The sequence below is a fragment of the Ciconia boyciana genome, chromosome 8, assembly GCF_034638445.1.
Source record: "Ciconia boyciana chromosome 8, ASM3463844v1, whole genome shotgun sequence".
NCBI lineage: Eukaryota > Metazoa > Chordata > Aves > Ciconiiformes > Ciconiidae > Ciconia > Ciconia boyciana.
This window is the reverse complement of record NC_132941.1, coordinates 14,034,279-14,043,677: the sequence shown is the minus strand read 5'-3', so window position 1 is coordinate 14,043,677 and position 9,399 is coordinate 14,034,279. Positions and strand designations below refer to the sequence as shown.

General features: G+C 48.1%; 1 protein-coding gene across 1 annotated transcript in view; it reads left to right on the top strand.

Annotated features, from left to right (window-relative positions):
- The first annotated feature begins 7,825 nt into the window (after nucleotides 1–7,825).
- The window catches only part of LOC140655410 (tropomodulin-2), a 36,814-nt gene continuing 35,240 nt past the window's right edge, over nucleotides 7,826–9,399 (top strand). The window contains exon 1 of the mRNA XM_072869917.1: nucleotides 7,826–7,958. The gene's annotated coding sequence lies outside the window, so the exon portion shown is untranslated. The remainder of the gene's footprint in view (nucleotides 7,959–9,399) is intronic.

Below are 9,399 nucleotides of genomic sequence, written 5' to 3'. Positions count from 1 at the left end.
CCCAGGAGGGTCCTCCTGGAGGGGGAGGGGGAGGCGAAGGCGAAGGGGGGAGCAGCCGAGCCGAGCCGAGCCGAGCCGAGCCGAGCCGAGCCGAGCCGCGGAGGGGGCGAAGCGTGTTTCCAGGCCGCGCTGTGTGCCTCTGCTTCCCGCCCGGCCCTGCTCCGCAGTTGCCCCGGCCACGGGCGGCCTTCGTGGTGCGGCGCCTCGAAGGCTCCCGGGCTCACAGCTCCTGTCCCCCTGCACCGCCGCAATTGTGCTGGTTGAGGGAGAGCTGGCACTTACACGCATTAACAGAGCCTCTTGGGAGCCACGGTGGATGTTAGACAGGGCAGGGAGGCTGGCAGGTCCCGGCTGGAGCACGGGTGAATGCAGTAAAAGGACAGGATTTGCGCTTAGGCCGAGGTGTGTGTGCCCGCTCCCAGACAGGCACGATGTGTGTGCTGCTAGTGGGGTCAAAGTGGCCGAGCCCTGCTCACGCTGCCAGAGCAGGGGTGTCCCTGAAACTCCTGTGTGCCTTTACAGCTCTCTGCGTCCTTGCAGATCTCTCTGGTAGCTTCTTCTCTCCTGTGGCCTCTCCAGGCTCCTTGCCTTCACCTCTGCCTACATTTTGTTTTCTCTGTGTTGAGAACAGGCAGCTTCCTCCTCTGGGCTGTCGGGCAGGGCACTGGGGAGGTGACTCCCTTGTGGTTGGGTTCAATGCCCCGTCCCTCCCTGACCCAAGAAAAGGCACAATTACAGGGAAATGCTGGCTTCTTGCAAAGCTCTGGGCCAAGAGCACCCTCAGCGCTGCCTCCCGTTGGCATGAGGCAGGAGGAGTTCAAACACCAACGCGTCCTGTTAAGGGCTGGTGCGTGCTTAAGGCTTTGGATGTTTCAGCTACCTAATGTCATGTGCTAGTAAACACCGTGTGCTAGTAAACATTAGCGATGTACAGTTTTTAAAGCTTTATAATGTGAAAGCAATCTGGACAAATTGTGTTGAAAACAGTAAAAGATTTTACCTGATTTAGTCTTTGTTCTACCAAATTTCAGTGTGCATGAAAGCTGGAGCTGCTCAAAGAGAGCAGTCTTCAGAGGTTTGTTTTTTTACCATGGGTTTACTTTCTTCTTATCTCGATGTTGGAAACCGTTAGACTTTCCGCACCTCAAAATAAAAAAAACCTAATTAAAATTAAGGCAGTTTTCTGGCACATGCCATTTAATTTGAATGGCTAAGTTTCGGCAACATAAAATAATGGAAAATCTGGTTTTACAGTAGAAACTGTTGAGTAACGTTCCTAGTAGACATTGCCATTCCTGCTTTGAGGATAAGGCATTTGTAGGAAGAAAATGATAACCAGTAATCGTTAGTATAGCTATAGCAGTTTGAACCTCGAAGCATTTTCCAGATATCAAGGGCCCTACAATACCACTGTGACCTAGAGAAAAATGATTCCGAGGCTTACACAGTAGGTAATACTGAGATGCTGATTTGTTCAGAGTCACTGGAAACTCTTGGTAGATTGGAGAAAAGAAATGGGGTGAAATGTTGGCCCCACTGGCATCAGTGTAAGTTCTGCCGTCTGCTTCAGTAGTGCGAAGATTTCATTTCCTTAAGATATATAGAGTGTAAGGCAACATACATACTCCATCTTATTTAATATGGAGTTTTGTTAAAATATGTAAAATTCTATCAACTTATGACTAATACATTAATTAAAGATATTTTGCAAAGTCCTGGCTGAGCTGAAGTCATTAGTGAGGCTCTTACTAACTTTAATAGAGACAGAAATTAATCTGATAAATTATATTAAAATCAAAATTGTGCAAACTTAAAATGGAACAGTCCAATGTATTGGGGCTGAACCGGCTGCTTTGCTTCCAAGGAAGAAACTCCCAGTGCGTGCATAGGAGGAGGCTGGGAGTGGTCAGCAGGTGATGGAGCTGGGCTTTTGACCTCTGTGAGATTCTCCCTTGTTCGGCACTGGAGGCAAGAGACCCGCAAAGCCATACTGAGCCCTTCTGGCACCCAGCCCACGGGTGACTGAAGAGACACTTTTATAACCACAAGAGCACTTCTGCAAATGCTCAGCAATAGATCCATAATCCTTCAGTCATTAGCAGGCTGGTGTTTTCCAAGCTGACAGACCAATGCGTGTATCAGAGGGCAAACATAATGTTCTCAAAAGGATTAGTAGATGGATTTCTTTTTCAAAGGCTGCGATATAATTTAAGACAATCATACATGGGTGAGGGTATTGTTGCAAATATGAAACCTCAAAGGGCATAGAAGACCTAGACAGCAGTGGAACTTCCACTAGTGCTGAAACGATGCACGTGCAAAGCAAGAGCGGATATAGCATGAAGCATCCTCGCTGCTGTTCACTAAGCTGAGCTGTGCACGGCAGGAAAGGAACATCCAAAGCCTCAAACATAATCCTAAACTGATTATATCATAATATATTTACTTTCTACAATGCTGACGTGGTACAAATGAAGAACATGGGTTCAATGTATATGGCCTGAGACAGAAATATCTTTCTGGCTGGGGAATTCACACAGGATATAGACAGGAAGGATATTGTCAGTAAACTAGATGATAATAAGAAGTGATGCCTGGACCCTCTGTCCTATATAATTTTTTTATGAGAGTAGCCAAACTCAGATTTAAACAAATTAGGAGTGAGGAAATCATATTCCTTCCAGTGGCAGCAAAGGAGGACATGGTTCAGTCCTGGTTCTCTTGAGACACAACCCTAATGCTTTAAGAATGCTATGTTCTGACATGAAGGGTTAAGACGAGCACATTCCCGTGTGCGGCAGGCTTACACAGCCTTTGGTAGGAGGCCGCAGGGGTAGCTACCTACACGTGTTTTGGAATTTTTCCCTCTTCTTGCAGATGGCTGCCTTGTGGCCGGCCCGGGGCCAGCCTGCCGAGGCATGTCTGGAGACAAGCTCAAGCACCGACAGTCAGACTTGCAGCATTCTAAGCCCTATCTGCAGGAGCCCACACTGTCTAATGTGCTCTCTGCCCAGCATCTGGGATAGCACTGCACAGGGTTTTGTTTCTCAAGTGCACCGTTAAGACAGTTTAGACATTTCCAAAATGATCCAATTCACTGTGAACTGGCTGTATAAAAGAAACGTGCTAAGAGAAACATCATATTGGTCAGCTGCAGAGGGCCTTTGTCTGACCTTGGGCCTCAGGCTCTTTAGGTAAAGAAGGAAATCCAACACTGAACAAGCTGTCCTGCAGATCCATTCGTGGAGAAAGAGGCAGAGCAGAAAGATCTTCACCATTAGCAGACCCTGTGAAGAGCGGAGGACAGTATCTGTTAGATCCTGCTCCCTTCTGAGGAGCAAACCACTTTAAACGGAACAGTTTAAAGGAGGTGGAGAGTTGGCCTGTACCTCCAAAGCCGCCTCCTTCTCATACCAGCACAGACAGCAGAGCTGGGGCAGGTGGAGGAGCAACCGTATCTCAGTGGATGGAGCAGGATTCATGTTGCCTGTACTCAGGGGCAGCACTGGGGAAGCGTGAGCCAAGCCAAGGCATGCTTTTGGACATGCTGCCTGGAGCAGAGCGGTGCTGCATAGCTCTGTAAGCGGGGCGTAGAGGATGGTGAGCTGACGGGGTCTGGTCCCAGGGTCAGCAGTGGTCTTCTTATGTCCTTGGGCAATTCCTTCCACCTTTCAGCTTTCTGGAGTCCCAAAGCATGAGACCCGTGTTCCTGTCCCTGGTGGCATGCCTACCGAGTGGGCCCCAGACTTCGAATAACCATCTGTTCTGTGTCTCTACTTTCCACACCTGCAAAATGGAAATGGTGATTCAGTTTGAGATGTACTGCTGCAAATTAATTGGTACAAATGAGGTATTTATTATTACTATTACTACCATGGCCAGTGCAGTGTCCCAATCTAAGTGCATTTCTTCAGGATTTAGTGTACTATGGATACAGAAGGGCTCACAGAAATCAAGTTTGGGTGAAATAGCAGATGACTTGAAGTTAGTGTTATTTAATGTGTTACTGTACTCTGCCTTATAAAACAGCCCAAGAAAATCCTATTATCTGTCAAACCAATGCAATTAAAAAAAACCAGCCTAAATATAGTTGCTGTTTGACCACTTGAGCTGCAGCTGGCCAGCATTTTAAGGCCCGAACTACCGGGCTTTATGAACTGGGGCTGACTACATACATTGATTCTCTTTCAAAGCCATTTCAGAAGTGTCACCACAACTCAGTAATTTTACATGTGAACAAGAGTCAAATTTTATCTCTACCCTAGGTCCAGGATCTGCTGATCAGGCATTGAACCAGGGGTTTTTATATACAGCTTACTGGATTTGATCAACAGCTGGTCTTTAAGGGAAGAGATAAAAAAATGCACAACACAGTAATTGAGTCCAGATGTTTGTCTGAAAGACATACTCCAGCTCAAGCAGGAATTAATTAAGCAAAGTCTTACAAGCTGTGTTGTAAGGAAAAGAGATGAAAAGATCACAACAGCCCCTCTGCTTTTTTATTAAAAAATATAACAAACAATTTAAAACAACTGACCACATTTTGACTACAAATAGTTCAGTGAAATAAAAGTTGCTTTTGGGTGCCCCAGTTAAAGATTTACTGGTGCAGCCTGCTGGTAGTAAGCTCAGTTTAGGCAGTGTTGGAAAAACACCAAACCTCTACACTGCATTCACCATGCAGCGGCTCCGAACGAAACTGTCGTTGGTCAAAGGGAAAGCAGAGCCAGGAAATACGTGGTTTTGGGATCCACAGGACTGCTCGCTTTTGAAGGTGTCCCCCAGAGGAGAGCAAAATTTTTTCCAGAGTAGTTGTCCCCATGCATGTTGTATCCTTAGGGTGTTAACTCCGGCACTGTGCTTCTTTCAACAAGTCAAGTACATAAACACATACAAAGCCTAGATGAGCAAAATGTTATGCAAAGATTCCTGCCAGGGAAGAAGGACTGTTTTGGAGCCTTACCCTGCACTTTTAGATGTGCTTTCAGGGTGCTAGTCTGTGAAGTCCCACACATTGGAAATATGGTCAGTCCAGATAGTCACAGCCATTTGATGTACAGGTGTCGTAGCAGGTCTAGCCCATACATGACATACAGTGTATCCGTACATGGGATGCAGCTCAGATTTGTGAACTCTATTGAATACTTTTGTCTTTTAATTTTGCGGTTTGGGAAGAATGAAAAATTATTTAGAACGCACACTTTGTACATGAGAGTGAAGTGTGATATGGTTTGCTTTGTATGCTGTGGTTTTAAGGAGAATGTTACTCCTATGCATGTACATATACTGTTGTGTACATCTGCATTTAATATATTTACCATGTCTTTTTTTGTCTGTATGTCTCATGAATACAGGTGACCTGTATCTTTTCTTAGACAAAGACTGATCATGTTTCTATTTTTTGATTGCAAATTCTATGTATGAGGTAAAAGGAAGAAAGAAACAAGAAAACCACAGCCAAAGAAGAGAAGAACCTTGACTCCAGCCAAACTCTGCACTCCCTGCAGAGGTCTTAGATTGTTACATTTCTAACAGAAACTAATATGAAGTGAATTTGTCAGCAGATACAAGGCAACTGCAAACAGAAAAGTCAGCATGGGAGGGGTTCTTCCCATTCATATCAACTGAGAGAGAGTTTCAACTTAAATATATTTTAAGGCGTGACAGGAAAATCTGAGTTAAAAACTTGTAGAAGTTTATCAAAAAACAAACATCCCAAAGTTAACTTTTGCTCTTTGTTGATAGTGTATGTTTCCCTTTCCCAGTATTTGTATAATTATAATTTGAGCAACTCATTCAACCCTGATCCTACAGACCAAGATTAAACCCCAAAAGAGGGTTTAATTCATGTTAAGAATTAAATCCACAGTTCTCTGTCTCATGTCTGAATTCAGCCCTCTTTGCAGTGAAGCTTCAACCCCAACGCCAAACCAACAGATTCACCTTCAGCTTGAGCCACTAAGTACCAGAGCAGCAGATTTCAAAACAATTCAGTTCACCTTCCCCGCCAGGTCTGGTGCTGATGAGAGACAAGCGAAACCACGGATGCAAACCCTGTTTTCTCTGAACCCTGCAAGGCAGAGAAAGAGAGGGGAAGACTGTGGAGTAAACGGATCTGTTTCTTTTCCATTTCTGTTGACCTGGTAACATTTTGGATGTTTGGCAAAAGCTTTCTTAACTTATGGCTGAATATCCCATTTCATAAGAAGTTTGAGGCAAGGAGGCTCCAAGCAGATAATTGCAGTTTTGGAGCATCTTTGTGCATTCTGCACATTATTGTGGATACAGGTGCTTTCCTGAGCAGCAGTGGCAAAATGCCCAAGGTAACCATTCATTCCCTGATACTAGTCTGAGTTTTCTGCTGTAAGTCTTGCTACAGATGCCTGAGGTGTTTGGCAGGGTACAGAATGAAGCCGAAGGCATTGCATTTCCTAGTTGCACTTTTTTTTCCATAGGAAGATTCATCTCCAGTGCAGCATCTGCTTCTTAACAAAGCAATGTCTTGCTTTCCTGCCAACATGTCATGAAACTTAAAGACGTTTTACTCACGGGAATAGCTTTTCTGCTGCTAGTGACTCATCACTTAGTGCTCAGAACCAAGGGCCTCAGTTCAGGTAAAACACAGTACCCAGTGAAGGCAATCTGATAAATTAAATTATGGACGTACTTGATTACAGGGGGTACATTCAAATCGTATTACATATTATATACAATTTCGACCAATGGTTAACTTTAGTGTAGAATAAAAGCACAAATATAAATGGAATTGTCAAAACTAATTAAAAGAAGAGAGGAAAAGCATCAAAATGGTCTTTTCCGATATCCTCTGTTAAGATCAACATGTTCTTCTGAGAGGTTTTGACCTCACTGTAACACCATAACCGCACTGCACTACGATACAGCCAGCAGTCTCCTTGAAAAGATCCACCAAGCTTTTAGGAAGTGCCAGGGTAGTGACTTGTCCTTCTCGAATGGAGAGGGGCACCCTGAGATGCTCCTGTCCTTTAGGCCTCCAGATGAGACCCACAGAGATGCCTCTGAATTCTTATGGAGATGGAGGACCAGTTATTAAAGAGTGCTTCTCCTCCAGCCTGTGTCCTGCACCCTGGCTGCAGCCCAGGCAGGCTGGCTTTGGGCAGAGGCCAGCACCCTCCACTCCAGAACTGGCTCCCTGGAGCGACGCATCTCGGTGCAGGGTGAGGGCTGGCGGGCTTCTGCCGCAGGACCTGCTTGGCTGGTTCAGCTGCCGGGCCAGTGTGCAGAGGGTGTGTGAGAGGAGACAACCATGCTCTTTAGGGTCAGCCGCCTACGTGTGCACCCAGAACTGTCCAGCACATCTGCCGAGGCCGTGCAGCCACATGCAGTGAGTGCATGCTCATCTGCTCAGAGATGTGCGGAGGGCAGGGGCGATGGCTGCAGCTAGCAGAGCACCCAAGCCAGCGCACAGTCTATTGTCACGGTTTCCATATAGAGGGGCCACACAGGGGATGCGTAAGGCTGAGGCTACGTCGTGCCGAGTCAAAGGCGAGGGGAAGTAAGCATGCTCTGGGTGCGGGTGAGGTGGGACGTCACCTGCCGGCTTGGGGCAGAAGGAAACGGGAAGGGCGAGGGAGGACAGGGGGGCCGTGGGGGCGACCTGGTGAGGTGCGGGCGGGCGGGCTGCTGCTGCTGGAGCTGGCGGCGCTTGCTGGGGGCGGTGGGGTGCTGGCGGGGGCTGGCCGTGCTGCCGCTGCCGCTGCCCGCGGAGCCCGCGGCGGCTGCCGGCGGCTGCCGGACTACGAGTCCCAGCGTGCCCGGCAGGGCAGGGCCGCGGTGCGCAGCCGCCGCGCCGGGCACCCACCTGCCGCCGCCGGCGCTGGGCTCGGGGCGCGGAGGGGCGCGCAGCCGGCGGGCGGCGCTGGGCTCGGGCGCGGAGGGGCGCGCAGGCGGCTGGCGGCGAGGGCCGGCCCCACGGCGGGGTAAGGCGGCGGGCCGGGGCCGGGGCCGGGGCCGTGGCCGGGACCGGGACCGGGACCGGGCGGGCCGCCGGGGCGTCGCCCGCGGGCCCCGGGCGGGCGGCGGCTCCGCGGGGCTCCGCGCACTGCGGTGCGGAGCGGAGCGGAGCGGGGAGGGAGGCGCGGCGGGGCGGGGCGGCGGAGCATCCCCGGCGCGGGGCGCGGGGCGCCGGCTGGCCCCGACCCCACCCCGGCGGCCGGGCAGGGAAGCCGCTGGAAGCCGTCCTCGGCGTGTGAAAACCGGCGGGGCTCGCCCGGGCGGCCCCGAAACGTCCGAGGCTCCCGCGGTGTGCGGAGCGCCTTTCCTTTCTGCCTTGCCTTGGTTTTAATAGCGCGTTTTGCGAGGGAGCGCGTACGTAGGCATTTCGATGGGCTCGCATCCTTTATGTCAGGCGTTAAATGACAAAAAATAGATGAAGCAATTTAATAAAATGTGAGAAGAAGGCATTTTTGTAAATGAAGATGAGCTGTCTCTCCTTAGAGATCTCATGCCTTTTGTATGTCAGGACTGATGGAGGGTGGCGATGCTCTGCTGCCGTGGAGCAGGTCAGAATAAATGTACCAGTGACGGGTTCAGGAACAGGATGCGGATTTAGTAACATTTTGTAACATTTCCCTGCTCTTGATGAGCAAAATGTGTCCTCAAAACCTGCATGTTGTCATTAGATGTCACACGTGCTTTATTTTGTCATCTTCTGACTACAGAATTATCAGGGTGGCCCTCTGCTAATTCAAGGGGCTTTGCTTTGATGGATGCTTTGGGGGAATTTCTTTTGCCAGAGTAAAAATCCACAGGTGATCAATGAGAAACATGTAGACACATCTGAGGACTATAACACCAAAAAATAAATGAAAACTGGCTAGATCCACGTGACCACCCTGAGCTTAGGAGTAACGTAAACTTACGTAAAAAACATTGTCACAGCATTAATGATGAAACAGATTCAGAAATGTATCAATATCAAATATCAATTTAAAAATAATTGGAAGAAGTGATAATATTTTTATACCATGAATGATACACTCTGTAGAGCTATGCTTTTGAAAACATTTCGTAGAGGAAGTCTTCAGTAAGTTATTGAGTTGCATATTTGTAGTAAATAGGTGCAGTCTTTCAATTTCTTATCATAGGAACGCTTTTCTTTAACTGATTATTCTCAAAAATTGTCCTTGAACTTCCTCTGTTCTGCCCTCCACTTCTGGAGATAGGAACACGTAATGGGAAAGAAACACCTGGGACCATCTGGCCTAATACTGCAGGCATCGCATCTCCTAATTCCTCGCAAGGGATACAATTATTAGAAAAATGAACTCAGGGATGTATGGAGGCATTGCACTGAATTATACTAACAATACTACACTCTTTTCCACGTTATCCTGCACCCATTTGCTATCTAATAGACTG